Source organism: Pectinophora gossypiella, chromosome 12 (assembly GCF_024362695.1).
Source record: "Pectinophora gossypiella chromosome 12, ilPecGoss1.1, whole genome shotgun sequence".
NCBI lineage: Eukaryota > Metazoa > Arthropoda > Insecta > Lepidoptera > Gelechiidae > Pectinophora > Pectinophora gossypiella.
Window position 1 is genome coordinate 873,439 of NC_065415.1, and position 17,354 is coordinate 890,792.

The 17,354-nt window shown below is 38.7% G+C and overlaps 1 protein-coding gene across 5 annotated transcripts in view; it reads right to left on the minus strand.

Annotated features, from left to right (window-relative positions):
- LOC126371446 (liprin-alpha-1) overlaps nt 1-17,354 on the minus strand; it is a 237,211-nt gene that overhangs the window by 74,594 nt on the left and 145,263 nt on the right. The gene's annotated exons all lie outside the window — the stretch shown is intronic.

Below are 17,354 nucleotides of genomic sequence, written 5' to 3' on the forward strand. Positions count from 1 at the left end.
TTTTCACGGGGCCGCTTACCTAACCTGAAGATCCGGTTCTCTCCGGTTCGTATAATACAGAAGCGACTGCCTGTCTGACCTTCCAACCCCTTAAGGTTGGGCGGTATGTGTGTGTGGGCAGCTTAGGTCGCATACCTCCGAAAGGCATTTCTCGGGAATGTGGATTTTCTCACGATGTTTTCCTTCAGTGCTGAGCACGTGATAATCACATTATGATCCGGCTATACAGGTTGTGAGAAGCTGCAGTATTTTAGGCGGACGAGACGTTCGTTACGTAAAAAATGACGATTGAAAGTGTGACTATGTTACCTACTGAATAAAGATATTTTTGAATTTGAATTTGATTCAAACATGAATTCGAAAACGAATTCAAAAACCATTAATTTACGCCCTCACAATAAGCCAAGCGTTCTTTCAACTGGGCTGCCCCAAGAAAACATATATTCTAAAACGCAACATGTGGTCTTATGTCTTCGAGATCAAAACTCGTTTGTGTTGAAACAGTTCGAGCCTTGAGCCTTTATAAAAAGAAATCATTCTCTACGATTACGTCGGGAATCCATAAACAATCCTTATACGAAAAATGGTGGATATTTTTTTTGTAATATCAGAAGAAATGTTCCGCTGGCAGTGGGGCCCAACGAGGACAAATTGGCGAAGATAGGCGCGTATTAATATTTCATCAGCTCGCGAAGAGCGCATTGGGTGATGGGAGGGTGTGGTGCCAGTCACAGCGGGGAAACTTTAGACCATAGTTATTTCCACCCACTCCGTTCCATCTACGAACAACTAGACTTCGGCAGGCATTTCATTCTTATGTTATAGATATACCACCAATCCGCACTAAACTTTTTGCCTCTTCCTCTTTGATGCGAACAGCAAAGGACTGGAACTGTCTGCCTTCATCTGTTTTTCCAACTCGTTATAATTTGGGAGTCTTCAAAACTAGAGTGAATAGGCATTTGCTAGGTAAGAGATTGTGGTCAAACGCGAGCCTATTTAAAAACAAAAACCGGTCGGTCGCAGGTTAGACGTTTTCGTGCGAGTTAGTCGTCATAGACACAGCGCCTTGTTTTTTAATCGCTCGCTTTCAACTCGCGTACGAAACTTATACCTGTCTCATCTTGCAAATGACAACTTGTGATGTGCTACATGAAATGGGTATATACTTTCGCATGCGAATCGGACACGTACAATAAAAAATTACGGCTCCTGTATTCTTAGGTGTACACACCGATCGAATTCGTACAAAAACGAGTGCGAATGCCCTTATTGACAGACATAGCTCCCACAAGACAGACGATCTTCTTCTTCTATCGTGTGGGTTGTGAGGTGGATTACCAACCCCATCAATCCTGGTGTCAGGGTTATTACTGAGCCGTCATAGGCCCCTGACATGGCTCATATAACGACTACTAACTTACATCAGTAAGTAGTAACCGGGACCAACGGCTTAACGTGCCTTCCGAAGCACGGATCATCTTACTTTTGGACAATCAGGTGATCAGCCTGTAATGTCCTAACCAAGTTTGGTTATAGGCTGAGGGATCACAAAGTGATTTTTGTGATTTGTCCCCACCTGGATTCGAACCCGGGAACTCCGGATCGTGAGGACAACGCTCAACTACTGGACCACGGAGGCCGTTAACTTGCAGCCACACTTGCTATGCACACAAATGTCTGACTAAGCAAAATCGCGCCCCGCCAACAGTGTCACTCCACCCTAAGGAGTGAATGTCTCGGGGTGGGCCGTAAACCACGCCAATTACTGGCAAGCATCCGCGGGGACATGAAGCCGTCATACCGAGACTCATGGAAAAAATACAGCACCCGGCTTTGTAAGGAAATATGTTCAATAGCAACCCTTGTTGCATGAGATATGTTGACTATATCATCTCACCCCATAGAACCCTGCCGCATTTACTATTAGACATTTAGTGAGACTTTTGAGTCAACTTGTCAAATAAGTTTAATGTGACATGGTACTAAATTCATCATCATCTCCCTAGCATTATCTCGTTTTTCACAGGGTCCGCTTACCATAGTGCTAAAGTGCATACAAAAAAAAGCGAGGCACAGCATGGAGAGAAAATATGTTCAATAGCTACCCTTATTGCATTAGATACATTACCTATATCGTCCACCCCCTTGGAACCCTGTCGGTTTACATGTTTGACATTTAGTGAGACTTTTGAGTTCAATTTGTCAAATAAGTTTAATGTGACATGGTACTAATGCGCATACAAAAAAATACAAAAATACACTTTGGTAAGAAAATATGTACAATAGCAACCCTTGTTGCCTGAGACATGTTGACTATATCATCTCACCCCATAGAGCCCTGTCGCATTTACTATTAGACATTTAGTGAGACTTTTGAGTCAACTTGTCAAATAAGTTTAATGTGACATGGTACTAAGTGCACGCGCGCAATCACTAGAAAACAGAGCATAGAAAATAAGTGAAGTCTTGCCAAAATCGGTTACTGGTCTCGTGTCGGTAATGTAAAAACGTTATAAGTCGGTTATTGGATTTTATTCTGGATGAAAGATTGGTAAATTATGAAATTCTGATTACTTACTAAACAGAGAGAGATGTAAAGCAGACGAAAATCATTTTCTTTTTTCTATTGAACTTGTTTGTGAATTTGAATTAAGAAGAACGTAATAGCTGCTTCTATGCTGTTCTGGGAGCAATAAAAAACATAGAAAACGTTCAGCTGCTTGTCTTCCCGGGCATGTCGTAAAAACCGACAGAGGGATTGTGTTTTCTAACATGATGGACTAATGTTATGGGCGATAGGCTGATCCCTTATCACCATAAGGTTCATCATATCCAGCTTACGACATCGTATCAACAGTGGCTGCAAGTTGTCTTTGATTACTTGTGGCTCTGCCCACCCCATTACGGATTACGGGCGTGAGTTTATGTATGTATGTAAGAACGTAATAATAAGTTCGACTTTTTATAACGTTTTTCTAAGACGTCACAGTGTGCTTTTCATACAAAGTCCGTAGTTTCGTGTTTTGACGTTTAATAAAAAGTATCTGATTTGACTTGTTGGACACTAGCCTATTATTTTGTTTCTGACCGTCCATTTCCTTTGCAAACAGACATACCGCATCAAAGCAGCGGGATATTCATTTGTTTCACATTTCTGCGGTTATTATAGTCGGTTTTTATTTGAGTTGTTTTTAATAGGAGAAATAAATTGCTTTTCAATCACTGCATAGTATAAAACAAAGTCGCTTTTTCTGTCCCTTTATCCCTATGTACGCTTAAATCTTTAAAACTACGCAACGGATTTTGATGCGGTTTTATTTAATAAATAGAGTGATCCAAGAGGAAGGTTTCTACGTATAATAACATCCATTAAATAGTGGAGGTTTTTAATGTGATGTCGTAAATATATTTCATTTTTTCCTCAGCATTGCATTCGAGCGAAGCCGGGGCGCGTCGTTAGTTACAAATAAAGTTTCGTTTTGTGTGGCTTTGGATGACATGACAGGTTTTTAAAATTTAGAGATGATAGTAGCTGCCCACAGATCGTAGAAACAAGTGAGATTATGCCCTCCAGTGATGTGTCTTTCGGTTCCGTTCGTGTTCCGGGGAACGGGGACATTCTCAGCAGTTTTATTTTTTAAGTGACTGCGGAAGGCTCTCACCCGTACAACGTTTAAGACAACAGGCCTGAGGGTGCCCAGTTGGGCGCGAACCTCGGCTTAGAGCGTCGTCTGAGAGGAAACATATTTGAAAGAATTAATCGACCCTAGTGGGTCGATAGCGATAAGCGCTGATTGAGGGAAATCGTCGATCACGCCGGCGGGGTCGGTATGGGGGTCCTGAAGTGTTTGGTGTCGCGAGCTGGTTGGCCACCTCTATGGCTAGAGTAATTGGGTCGTCGGGATCGTAAATTACGTCCTTCGGACGCCGATACTTTTCAGTACCGTCCCTAAGCGGGATGTATTCGGAAGCCGCAACATTCTCAGAAAAGCCAGTGTCCTTACTATTAAAGAGTTTTTACCTAAAGGCCTCCGTGGTCCAGTGGTTCGAATCCCGTTGGGGACAGATCAAAAAAAAACTTTAGTTAGGACATTACAGGCTGATCACCTGATTGTCCAAAAAGTAAGCTGATCCGTGCTTCGGAAGACACGTTAAGCCGTTGCCGGGACCAACTTGCTTTTTCAGATAATCTATACTTTAACCAAAATTCTAAGTTTAATCGCAGTAGATACAACGACACGGCAGCATTATAATTTCATGTTACTCATTTATACTTGCTTATAAGTTACTAAGTTAGCCTGTGTATGAAAGTTTCAAGTTTTAATAACTGCAAATTGTTCGCTGCAGTGCCACTTTGCGGCGTTTGAGAATTTTAAAGTTCAGACAAGTTTCGCGTCTGCGAGTCGCCTCTGTGACTCTGTGACGTGATCCCTTGAAGGCTGTGTACTTTAAGAACCTCACTGCTTTTTTTGACGTGACTTATTGTAGATTTGCCGCAAATGGCATTAACACTTGGCCGAACAAATGGGGAGCGTACCTCGGCTCAGGGCGTCGTCTGAGAGGATAATATATGTGAAAGAATTAATCGACCCTAGTGGATCGAAAGCAATAAGCGCTGAATGAAGGAGAACCTCACTACTAATTGTAGGTACTATCTATGCCAAAGAACTGTGAAAGGGTATGAAAATAATAATAAAATAACTGAACTAAAGTTTATCTACTTATAAGTACTTATATTTTTTCAACTTTTTATTTTGCACAGTCTATCCCGCTACACTTTTCATTAAATTCATATCCTATACCTAAAGGTTGCCTGAAGGAGATTGCTACCTTAGCAATAAGGCCGCCTGTTGTGCTACCAATTTAATTATAATACTAATGTATTTTTAATGTGATTTAAGTTCAATAAAGAGTTTTTGTATTGTATTGATGAATAGCAATAGATGAATTGATGGCAACAGGCTTGTCCCCTATTACTTGGGACTAAAACATAGCTGGCTGACTGGGTGTATATTAAATACTATACACCTCTGCCTACCCCTTCGGGGACACAGGCGTGATGCTATATTATAATATGTCTTCTACTAAACGTAGGTGTGTATGCCAAAGGACTGTAGGCTAAGAAATCAATAAACAACCGAATTGATGAATGTAGAGGAAGCAAGAGAAGAAAATGAAATTCGATAATATCTGCTTACCCCAGTGGGATAGGCGTGTTTCCCTGTATGTAAGTAGTGTACCTACGAAAAAGTACAACAGGACTCAAATAAAAACATCATAACAACACATTATGTATGTACGTAAAAATGAATCTTTCCTTCCGAGAAACTGTGAAAGGCATACTTACAATACAAGGAATAAAAATAAAATTGTTGTTCAAAATTCTAGATTAAGTAAATTAAATTCATCTTTTTTGGGGTTATGTATACGTTTTTACAATAAAATACCGGATAATATTTTAAGTTTGTCAGAGAATAAATTTAAAACTCACGTGAAGCTTACTTTATGTAAAAAAGCTTATTATAAGATTAATGATTACCTAAATGATAAAAATGTGTGGTATTGAATGTGTTCTTCTAGTTATTAAATAACTTGTAATGTACTCTCATTGATTTAAAAGATGTGTTTCTGTTTCAGTTTCTTGTCATTTCTTCTCCTCAGCCTTAACACCTTGCGAAATGACGTAAATTCAAAAATGTTACATTGACCTCCAACAAATTTATCCATGATAATTACGGTGAACAGCCTCCGTGGTCTAGTGGTTAGAGCGTTAGGCTCACGATCTGGAGGTCCGGGTTCGATTCCCGATGGGGACATTGTCGAAATCACTTTGTGAGACTGTCCTTTGTTTGGTAAGGACTTTTCAGGCTTGAATCACCTGATTGTCCGAAAAAGTTAGATGATTCCGCGCTTCGGAGGGCACGTTAAGCCGTCGGTCCCGGCTATTAGCCGTAAAAAACACCTCCACCAAGCCGCAGTGGAGCAGCGTGGTGGAGTATGCTCCATACCCCCTCCGGTTGATTGAGGGGAGGCCTGTGCCCAGCAGTGGGACGTATATAGGCAGTTTATGATATTATGAATTACGGTGAATAAATGATTTTGATTTCTGACATAACTAAGCATCACGCCTGTCTCCCCTAAGGTGTAGCTAGGGGTGCAGTAATTTCGTGTTACGTTTATTAGAAAGTCACTGATTTTACTAGTTGGAAACTAACCTATCCAACAACAGACTTAGCTTCATTATGAAGTCTGTCTGTCCGTGAACTAGACATCTGCAAGGCAGGCAGTGGGAAATTTTACTACCAACGGCGAGTTAGACTGATTTTAGACCGAGATTTTCGTTTAGAATGCGTTTTGGAATGCTTTGGACGCATTGAATAGAATTTGTTTAGCTGTCTTTGTAAAATATTTCACTTGTTTACATTGTATTGTTTAGTCCCCTTTAGTATTCTTTACGATATCATAACAACGTACGGTCACAAGCATTAATATGTATACACTTTGGTACCATGTCGCATTAACTTTTTTGACAAATTGAACTGTAAGTCCCACTAAATGTCAAATATGTTAGTGCGACAGAGTCCTAAAGTGTGTACATTATATTGCTCATGATTGTACCTATTGTCAGAATAAAGAAGTATTGGATTTTCATATTGCCAAAGTAAAATCTTGTCGGATTTTTTGTATTGAAATTCAGTGTTTAACCCTCTGTATGAATAGTTTTGGTTGAGAGTATAAAATTGAAAATAATTTAAAAAACAAAAAGAAACATGAATATCTCAAACTCAGAATCATGGTCTGAATCATCCCCCTCAGTATTCGTTACAATATCACTAAAACTGTATATCTATAGCTAAAACATCGAGACCTCACTGCCGAAGAAAATAGATTACCTCGGAATTAAAACAGGCGCCAGACCTTGAACCTCAGAATTCCATTAGAACTAACTTTTACTGTCGACCCCAGTTAGGAAGTCTCCAAACTTAGAACTGCTCCCCAGGTCCATGTTACGATGCTCAGTGGTCCGTGGAAGCCATTCTGCTTAATTAGAACGTGTCTTCCGAAGCAGGGAAGGGTCGATATTGATAGCAATCTAAAGGCTGGTTTAATTGAAGATCCTCCGAAGCATATTTAATACAGGTATGTATTGACCAAATTGGAGCTGTCCTTACAAAAGGTTTAATACGATCTACTCTGAACCGGCGTGCGTGTATGAAGCGATTGATGAATGTGGAGGAAGCCAGAGAAGTGTGTCAGGATCGAAGCAAATGGAATTCTATAGTCTCTGTTTACCCCGGTGGGAAAAAGGCGTGAGTTTATGTATGTATGTGTTATATACCTGTAATAATCTAGTCCCTGAATTGGCTCGTGTACCCTATAAAAACCATAGCCATAATAAAAACCATAATTTATCTTGATGCTTCTTAAGACTTTTTTCAAGTTGTTTTACGCCATATTGTCGCTCTGCGCACCCCGATAGAATTACGGGCCTCATTTATGCCTATCTGTCATATCACGTTTTGTAATGTATTTCTCATTCTCAATAATTTAGACGTGAAATGAAACAAATGACGTTCCGTTTCAAAAGTATCACGTCTTCAATTTCCTCAAAATAATAAAAGTAAAATAAAATGGCAAAAGCATTTGTCTACAAACAGCCAAATGCATAAAGGTGTCTGGGGTGCTTTTAGACGTAACCTGACCGCCCACAGGGGTGAGGGGTGACATCCTGTGAACCTAGATCGAAATAGGAGAGGCTGAAATATACATTAATAAATTCACGCCCTAAGTAATAACAGGGTGGGCAGAGTCATGTGCTATCAGTGCACTTGCAGCCACTCTTGAATTTGTCCTAAAATGGGTATGAACCAAGGATGAACCGCGTATGGTGAAAGGTGTTCAGCCTATCGATGCTAGCGGGGTTAAAAAGGCCACATTGAGATAATAAATTCATCTCAAAAGCAAATGTCAAATAGCAATATTGGTTTTTTAGATAAATTGCTTCAATATGGCCTTTTTAACCTCCCAAGTCTACCATGTCAAAAGGGCAGAATCCCACAGTCGTTTTTGCGATATTTGGACAGCACTTGGGGGGTTAAAAAGGCCATATCGCAATTTGACATTTGCGCATATAAAAGTAAGTGCGCAATGCAAACAAATGTCAAATGGCAATATTGCTTTTTTAGGTGAAATTGACTTTTTGACTTTCTGTACCTATTGGAAAGTTGGAAGTTTAATTTAATATGATGGAATTTATTCCGCGTCGCCATTTTGAATTGTGTTACATCATTTATGATCATTATGATCGTAGAATTAAAATTGAATTTTTAATTTCAATATTTTATGATCTGATTTTGATTTTATAAATTTTCTATTATTATTTTTTAACATTATGACAAGAAATAATCACATTAACCTCAAATAATTATTTGCCTCAAAACCTCAAAAATATTTTTGCCGTTTACCGACTACAGATTAGAAATGCGACGAAAATAATTACAAAAAATATTCTAAAAGAGGATTACTTATGTGAATTAATTAAGAATGCAAATATTTTGACAATGATACCAGGGGTAGGTTTTTAATTACATTTTTTTAATCTCACAGCAGGCTAACAGCTTATTAAATGCATTATTCATTAACATTTATTATAAATATCAAAAAATATCAGTGGAGCGGTTTTTTAAATTGATATGATTAAGTAATAGTTGTAATCCCTCAGGTACAGACAGGGAGGCAGAGCTTAAACAGTCCTAGGTATTTTTTTTATTATTTTTTTACTTACTTATTTCTGCACAATAGAACAGACCAAAGAAACATACAAAGGATGTTCATAATGATTGGACAGGTTACAAACCCATCATGTGGTTTTCTTCTTCTATCGTGTGGGTTCTGTAAAGTGAATTTCCAACCTCATCAACCCTGGTGTCAGGGTTATTATTAAGCTGCCAAACACTCTATGTCTGTCATGTATCATGTGGTAGACAACAGTCAACTTTTATGACTCCGATCACGTCATAACAACAAGCTGAATGCATTCTGTATTTTTTCTTTATTGCAGAGAAGTTAATCGAAAGTTCTTTGCTAATCGAAATCCAAAACAAAATCACAAACCATAAATAACGATTAAATAAATTCAAACTGGCCGCAAGCAACGAGCGAATGTAAAAACAAAACAGCATTCCGTTTTTGAAAATGAAAAAAGGGCGGCAAATGAAAATGCATTCGTCCGCAATGCGCTGAACAACGTCCACAGGAACGATGAAATAACAACATGAAACTTTCTTAATACCGCTCCGGATTGTTTTACTCCTAATGGTATTAGCTAGGCAATGTTTGTCGCTCGTTTCGTAAGTTTTGCTCAGACTAACAGGCCAGGCGTTAGGGATACGACTAATCTAACAATTAAACTTTGCGCTTGTGGAAGAAAAGTTTGATATATTTTTCAAGGCAAACAATTCTCTTATCTTATTATAGCTGTCTGCTGGCTTCCTTAATCATAGGAAGAAAAAATTGTACGGATAAATCTGTTGGATAAGTTATTAAGCCATTTTTTATTTATTTCAACTTTAGCTTATGCTAGAACTTACGCTACGCTATTCAAACGTTTTAATACTACTTTTTTACATACCACTGATTTTGATTTAATTCCATCTTATTCCAAAACAATACTTTAGATTCATGTTTGGATTATAGGCCATAGATAATAATTTGCTAGCGACCCGCCCCGGCTTTGTTCGGCTGCAATGATGAGGAAAAAATGAAATTATTTAGGACATCACATTAAAAACCTCAAAAATATCAGTATTTCTCCACTATTGAATGGATATTATAATACATATAAACCTTCCTCTCGAATCACTCTATCTATTAAAAAAAACCGCACCCAAATCCGTCGCGTAGTTTTAAAGATTTAAGCGTACATAGGGATATAGGGACAGAAAAAGCGTCTTAGTTTTATACTATGTATAGTGATGACAACAGCCTCCGTGGTCTAGTAACAGCCTCCGTGGTCTAGTGGTTAGAGCGTTAGGCTCACGATCAGGAGGTCCGGGTTCGATTACCGATGGGGACATTGTCGAAATCACTTTGTGAGACTGTCCTTTGTTTGGTAAGGACTTTTCAGGCTTGAATCACCTGATTGTCCGAAAAAGTAAGATGATTCCGTGCTTCGGAGGGCACGTTAAGCCGTTGGTCCCGGCTATTAGCCGTAAAAACACCTCCACCAACCCGCAGTGGATCAGCGTGGTGGAGTATGCTCCATACCCCCTCCGGTTGATTGAGGGGAGGCCTGTGCCCAGCAGTGGGACGTATATAGGCAGTTTATGTTATAGTGATAACACGTGGTATCCAGGGTTTGTGCCCGATTAATGACAAAAAGATCTGTCCCTATTCCATGATACATAAACATAGCTAGCGAGGAGCGGGTGGTACTATACACTTCGCCTATCCCTTCGGCGATACAGGATATGTTCTACTCGTATGTGTGTTTTAAGAATGTTTTTATCTCACAAACGTGTTGAGAACACGAGGACCCTAATTAAACATAACTAACTAAGGAACGAAGCTGAAATATTTTTCGTAATCCCTTAATTCATATATTTTCTTCATAATTATATTTGCTTATTTTCTTATTTATTGTAAGTAAATCCCGACACTTTTTGTTGGCACGATAGTTCAAAGTATTTATAAGCGTAACTTAGGTACTGGCAGAATATCAGTGTTGCTGAGAGTGGTATTTCTACTATCCTTCGCAACAACATGCTGAGTCAGTCCCTTTTCCCTGGCAGTGTATTTTTTGATTTGTATACTGATCTTTATCTTCTCTACTATTGTACTGCACTGTTTTGGGAATAAAGTTATTCTATTCTATTCTAAATAATTAGTACACGATTGCAGAGAGTCGACAAAGCAAACGTTGAAAGGACGAAGTAGTCCTAACTTCTAAGTAATGTAAAAGCTTATAATGGATTAGAAAAGTTGAGAAATCAAAAGGAGACTACAGAGCAGAGAGAGAACAGAGAAAACGTTGACAGGATTTAAATGCTTTTACAAGATTAATTGTATCCTATCGTCAAAGAGATTTAACTTAGCTTTTTTTGACGTGACTTATTGTAGATTTGCCGCAGGTGGCATTAACTACTTGGCCGGACAAATGGGGAGCGCTGAAGGCTCTCACCCGGGTTCAACTTAGGCACACTTTAAAACTTGTACCACCTTACACATAAAAAATAAACCACCAGGCATGAACGTTTAAGTTTAAGTATTTAACAGGCAAGCAAAGTTCAGTCGAATTGTGTGATAATTGGATTCAATGTTGCTTGGCTGTCAAATACTTAAACCTATGTTAATCCCTGGTTTATTTTTTATTTGTAAGGTGGGTAGTGTTTATTTATCTATGAAATTACGTGCACGGGCCTAAACTGAATCAGAAGGCCTAAACGAAGCAAGCACAGTGACTATTGCATATTTAGTCCACAAACATGCAAACTGCAGTGAATATATGCAGCAAGTAGACGCTACTCACACTCTAATGAACCGGGGCGCGGGGTAATTGTCCGGAAAATGCAGCCCGGGACTGAACAGTCCGGTTTCAATACCACAGTTCATGTAGTTTCTAGGTTAGGAAATGAAAAAAAAATATGTACATAGGTACATTATAATGGTGCTGCTTCCAGTAGACACCATCTAATTTTATTTTAAGTTATACCTGTCATTTTCTCATACGCCGAAAAGGAAAGGGACGGGTAATCGACAGGCAGACAATGTATGGAACACACGTCAAATTTAGACAAGTCAAAAACAACCCTCTAAAAATTTTACATTGGCCAATAACCCGACAGAATTAAGTTGACAGCACACGTCAAACTTGTTGCATACTAGCGAGATACCTATTTGATTCGCCCGGGTGGTTCATTAATTCCTCATTCTTTTTCAAATACGTTAGTTTCCAACTAGTCAAATCAGTTACTTATTACTAAACGTCAAAACACGAAATTACTATGGAATTCGTATGAAAAAGCACTGTGACGTCGTCATAGAAAAACGTCGGACTTATTATTACGTTTTTCTTAATTAAAATTCTTAAATAAGTTAAATAGAAAAAAGAAAATAGTTTTCGTTAGTTTTAGACCTATCTTTATTTAGTAATCAGAATTTCATAATTTATCTTGAACCAAGTACACAACCCGAATAATAGTTGTCAATCATCCGTCCCTTTCCTTTTTGTTGAATAAGAAAATGACAGGTACTTATAACTTAAAATAAAATTAGATGGTGTGTAGAGCAATTAGCACCATTATGTATACTCGTAGCTGCAATTGGGTAGTTTCACAGGTCAAAGAAAAATTATGAAATTCCGATTACTAAATAAAGACAGATCTAAAGGTGACAAAAAACGTTTTCATTCTTCTATTTAACGTATTTATGAATTTTAATAGATAAAAATGTCTTCCTAGCGTTATCCTGTTTGCAAAGAGTCCTAACCTGAAGATTTGACAGGTCCGGCTGTTTACAGAAGCGACTACCTGTCTGACCTTCCAACCCGCGAAGGGAAAACTAGTCCATTATGCATTTGACGGGAATGTGGGTTTCCTCACGATGTTTTCCTTCACCGCTGAGCACGTGATAAACATTTAAGATCCAAAAACATCGAATTCGAAAATCATTGGTTTAGGTCTGTGTTAGGATTCGAACCTGCAACCTCACAGTGAGAGACGAGCGTTTTGCCAACTGGGCTACCACGGCTCTCGTAGGGTACGGTTATATGTGGAGGCAAATTAAACGGTGTATTAATTAATTCTCCCATACAACACCGTAAAATATGTCCAGTCATACGTAATCACATACCTTCTATTACCTAGCATATCTCCGGCCAATCTAGTGAAAGTAATATGCGGTCGGTATCTCAAAGTTATGTGGCGTTTGATTATATCGAGCTGGTCTTCCTTTGAGGCAAAGGTGAGCTCGCGACTTGCAAGATCATATCACAGCTCAAAGGACACCTTTATAAGGTTTGCACAGAATTTCATGTTCGTAACGAATTTACGCTACTGAGTGTACGTTAAGCTGCAAAAGTCCAATCAGTTTCTTGCAAAGTAATAAATTAACTGGTTGCATTTTAGACCTCCTGGTTACATGTCGTTTCTGTAATAGACCAAAAACACCTACAAAAATATAAATTTTATAATTATGACAACTAATGGTTCATAATTTCACCACTGTTTACAAATTATTCGCTGGGCTTAGTGACTGAACTTTTACTCTTTGAGTGTACATAAAATCGAGAACTAGTTTTTGCTAGAATCACGTGAAGAAAAGTCATGTCTTCAGCAAGCCTTCAGCTGATTGATACATACCTAAAAAAAGAATTATGACATTGACAGCAACTCCCCGAACCCCCGAACGACTCCCGCTACAGCGCGTTTCTTCATGGCGTGTGGCTTCAATAAAAACTTTTTGCTTAATTGTAGTTACGCCATCTGTTATGGAATAGAAGTCGTCATCATCATCATCAGCCCATTAAAGTCCCCACTGCTGGGGCACGGGCCTTCCCTATGGATGGATAGGGAGATCGGGCCTTAAACTACCACGCGGGCCCAGTGCGTATTGGTGGTTATTAACGACTGCTAATGCAGCCGGGACCAATGGCTTAACGTGCCTTCCGAAGCACGGAGGAGCTCGAGATGAAAACTTTTTTTTTGTGGTCACCCATCCTATCACCGGCCTTTGCGAAAGTTGCTTAACTTCAACAATCGCAGACCGAGCGCGTTTACCGCTGCGCCACCGAGCTCCTCCGAGTTTGGTACATAATATCACGGATTAATAGAAAAAATAATTCCGAAATTTAAAAATAGATTGCGCTAGTTCGCGTTTCGACAAAGAATGACAAGTGTGAACTTTGTCTATTTTATATCTGCTGACGTCACCAGCCGGTTTGAACATTTAAAACGATTGTCATTACTTCCAATTTTGAAGTAAAAGCTCTCTAAGGGCCCTTTGTCAAATGAAGTGAATGATTGTGATCAAAGATGTGCCAAATGAGAAAGCCCAGGGGGTGGGGACAAATTGTATGGGTTTGTTAATACCCAGCACAATGGATTGATTAGGTACGTAGCGGATTAGTACCTATGGCTTGACCTTTGAATATTACTGATTGAAGCTTCCCATTTTTCTCTAGTGTGACTTGTGTAACCATGTTACGAACAAAAAAATGTTGAGCCACTAATGACAGTCCACATCACCCTGGTGTCAGGGTTATTATTGAGCCGCCAAAGGCCCCTGACATGACGTGTAACGACTACATACTTAAGTAAATTCTAGCAGTCAGTCCCGGCTACTAAGATTTACTTTCGGACATCAGGTGATCAGCCTGTAATGTCCTACCCTAACCAGAGATCACAAAGTGATTTTAAGACATGTCGTCCTCGGGATTCGAACCCGGACCCTCCGGATCGTGAGCCCAACGCTCAACCACTGGACCACAGAGGCCGTTGTCATCTATTTTTCATCTTTCATTAACTAAGTTTTTGTAAAAGGGTGTGCTTAATTTTCTATCATCTTAGACTAGCCTCAATTTCTAGATTAGCAGTTTATTTTACCATAACCCAGTCATTTATCATTTCTTATATCTCCTTAACGCTAGACCTAGAAGGACGCACATTGACAAAATTGAAGATGTCCTTAGAAAAGGTTCAATACGATCTACTCTGAACCGGCGTGCGTGTATGAAACGATCGATGAATGTGAAGGAAGCAAGAGAAGTGTGTCAGGATCGAAGCATATGGAATTCTATAGTCTCTGCTTACCTCGGTGGGAAATAGGCATGGGTATGTATATACATTGTTTTAAGTTTACGCGGTTATTATCATAATTAAACACATAATAACGGGTTCTTACCGCGTCAGTCTCATCAGTCATCCCGTGATCATGGCACTTGCAACAGTGTCGAAATATCGGGAGTCTCATATCCCTATTTTAAACGCGGTAAGAACCCGTTATTATGTGTTTTAGGTATGTATGTATGTTGACGCTAGTACTAGTACATCTGCTCTATCATTACACCAGCACATTGGAGTAGACTCCAGCAGACTGTCTGAGTCAAGTTGCAGATAATCTGTTGACCACCCTCGACTAACTCGAGGGTGTGGCATAGAGCACGGAAGAAAATTCGCTCGACCGCTACTAGAGGCGACCGCCGGAATAAATATCGCGCAAGATAAGTTTGCGATTGGCGCATTGTCAAGCGGCTACTACTATTGTTATATACCTATATGTATATGTCCTATAATGGAATTAAGTAAACTATGTCATTAAAATAGTTTAATTGGAATGATAGCGGGTCAGAAAAATATAAAACAGGCGCGCAAAAGCAGCAATAATGTATCTTTTCCTTTTTTATTTGAATTGAAAATTAAGATACTAATCTGACAACTCTAATAACTTGGTATGGAATACAAAATATCAGAATAGGCTATTTTCCAACTAGTCAAATCAGTTACATTTTACTAAACGTCAAAACACGAAATTACTATGTTATTTGTATGTAAAAGTACGTCATAGAAAAATGTGATAAAATATCGGACTTATCGGTGCTAATTCCTGCAAACGCCATCTAATTTTATTTTAAGTTATACCTGTAATTTTCTTATCCATTGAAAAAGAAAGCAATTAGCAACTTAATAATGCTAGGGGGATGGAGTAATTACATACAACGAGGGATTTATTGATAAAAATCGCCTCTAATAGCCGAACAAGATTGAGTTCCGTGGTCTGTAGAGCAAAGGGATATTTAAACAAGGGGAGAGTTAGTACTCAGGTAACATGTAGGTATTCAGTTGGTATTTCTAAGCGATAAAGTTGCTAATTGCTGTAATGTTGTCTTGTCTGTGTATTGAAGCAGGTTAGTTTGGATTAGGGTTCATGACCCTATAGTCTGACTTAAATTCTTACGCAAATTGAAGTAGTCTCATAAGCACATTTTTACTACTTACTGATGTAAATAATTAGTCGTTACATGAGCCATGTCAGGGGCGTTTGGCGGCTCAATAATAACCCTGACACCAGGGTTGATGAGGTTGGTAATTCACATTACAACCCACACGATGAAAGAAGATGCGCCTTTTTGATTTTCTTCAACAAAACATTGATTTCTTTTAATTCATATAATCCCGGTTAAAATTTGAGCCCACTTTATACATGGATAGAAACTAGCGGGTTTATAGTGAGGATGTTTTTATGAAATCCGTCCAGCATTTTTGAGTTTATTCAATACACACAATAATGCAGATCTTTCCTCTTTATAATATCAGTATAGATTGTATAACCTTTATCTATCTTTAATTTAATTATAACAAAAATGTTACTGATACGAAGCGAGAACAAGATGTTACAACTTCTATGAAACGTAAAAAAAACCGTCATAAAATTATTTTATGAGCTTAAATCTAGACTTTAGTGTGAAATCCTAAAAGGACAGCACCGGTTACGATACAAAGAAACCATTTACCATGTAACTTAATGCCAAGAGGAGCGGAAAGTACTCGACATACTTCACATACTCCACCCCAGCGACCACTTCAACTGTGATGGAGTGCGGACTATGAATTTTATGTCGTTACTATTTTATAAAGGTTACTCTCGCTTGAATAGGTAGTTATTTATGACCGGGTAAGTATGTGCATGGTATAAGAAAACCAGGTATGCTCAAAAGTGACAGTTCACACAAGGTTAGCCTAGCCGACGTCATCCCGCCCTGTGTTGCCATTTCGAAAAAATAACTTAGTGAACTTTTAGTAAAATATTTACTTGCAGTTTTAATATTTGACGGCATGAAAACTTTTATCCAAACTAATATTATAAATGCGAAAGTACTTGTGTCTGTTTGTTTGCGTATGCACCATTCATTTACTTTCAGAACTCATTCATGGAATCCTGTATAAATGATTATTTGAATTCAAGTCATAATCTCATGAAACCTTGAAGGGTAGGTAGTCAATAATGATGAAGACGGCGGGCGCAGATTGGATGGAATCCATACAAGTATTATTACCGTATCGTTCAGAGTTCTTGTCTGAAACGTTAACTCACGCCCGTTATTTCTAACGGGCTGAGTAGTCATATTTTTTGGCGTGACTTATTGCAGGGTTTGCATCTGATGGAGTTAACTACTTGGCCGGACAAATTAGGAACGCTTAGGGCTCTCAACTGGCCCGAAATTTAAGACAATAGGCCTAAGGGTGAATTCGTATATTTAAACTCTTATTAAAAGTTAAGATTCTATTTCAGTTCATCAGAGACTAAGCAGAGACTATGGAATTCCATTTGTTTCGATCATCACACACTTCTCTTGC